The sequence below is a fragment of the Austrofundulus limnaeus genome, unplaced genomic scaffold, assembly GCF_001266775.1.
Source record: "Austrofundulus limnaeus strain Quisiro unplaced genomic scaffold, Austrofundulus_limnaeus-1.0 Scaffold98, whole genome shotgun sequence".
NCBI classification, from domain to species: domain Eukaryota; kingdom Metazoa; phylum Chordata; class Actinopteri; order Cyprinodontiformes; family Rivulidae; genus Austrofundulus; species Austrofundulus limnaeus.
The window spans coordinates 36973-38352 of NW_013952500.1; positions in this window are offsets into that span (position 1 = coordinate 36973).

The window sequence follows — 1380 nt, forward strand, 5'->3', positions numbered from 1 at the left end:
GTAAAATATACGACAGGTCTGGACCACTCCTGAATTTTGTTTGTGTCTGAAAAAAATCGTAGAATATGAAAACATTGGTGAATGTCACAAATTCTCCTAAATCACTCGTACGCACAACTTAAGAACAAATCTGTGCGTACCAACGGTTTTTACATGAGGCCCAATGTTCTCACCTGCACACTGCTGCTGAGGTTTATAAAGTTTGTGTAGTGTAAAAAAACAACACACTGCTGCTGAGGTTTATAAAGTTTGTGTAGTGTAAAAAAACAACACACTGCTGCTGAGGTTTATAAAGTTTGTGTAGTGTAAAAAACAACACACTGCTGCTGAGGTTTATAAAGGTTGTGTAGTGTAAAAAAACAACACTCTGCACACCTGAAAATCATCATGAAGCACAGAGCGTTCTGAGGTATCACCAACTGAAAGATGGCATCAGAACACCAAACCAAGCTAAATGTGTGTCTGTGGGGGACAGACAAAGAGACAAATGAATAAACAACCATTCACCCTCTCTAACACTGTTCAATCCACTGAAATGACTTATTGTAATAGCAATTGTGTATTTCTGTGTTTTTAGCTCCTGGAGGGAGTTTTTAAATGAGGAGTCTTTTGTTTATGGGTGTAAATTTATTTAGTGGAAGTGTTTTCTCTTTGGATGTATATGTTAAGGTTAATCTTAACCTACCTTTGCTTGTGGAGCCAAGCTGGAAGCCTGTTTGAACTCTTTATTTATCGTAAGTGGTTTTAATACCACACATGGACACTGGGGGGGACAAGGGAAATTTATTTATTGTTTGTGTTGTGGGAAGATGGTCAGAAACATGGCAAAAGGGTGTTAAAAAGACAAATAGTCATGCGGGTATGATCATAAAGTCATTTATAAATGGGCAGACATTAAACAGAAAACAATCACGAAGTCTGTCAGATGTGGCCCGCCCGTCATTGGCTGCCAAGCAATGATATACTGTCAGCTAACATCATGTGATAATGAACAACCAATCAGAATCTGCCTCGTCCTGATACGTGAAAATAGGTCAACTTGATGCTGACGTCCGGAAGATATCACGAGATATGAACAATGGTCAGTGTCAAGGTGAAACAGGAATAAGTATTCCACAACATTCCCTCCTCTTGAGTAAAGAAAATACTCAAAACCAGAAATGGAAAAGAAATAATTATTAAATGTCTGTTCTACTAATGCAACGCTCAACAAATATAAAATGAGAAATATGGTAAAAAATAGTGCAATGGATTACTGGCAAAAACTGGCATGTGCAAGGAAAACAAAAAAACAAATGTGTAACAAAAAATAACAAACAAAAGCTAGACCCAAGTCTAAATAAATTAAACTTAAGGTAAGAGCTCCACCCTCCTCTTGTT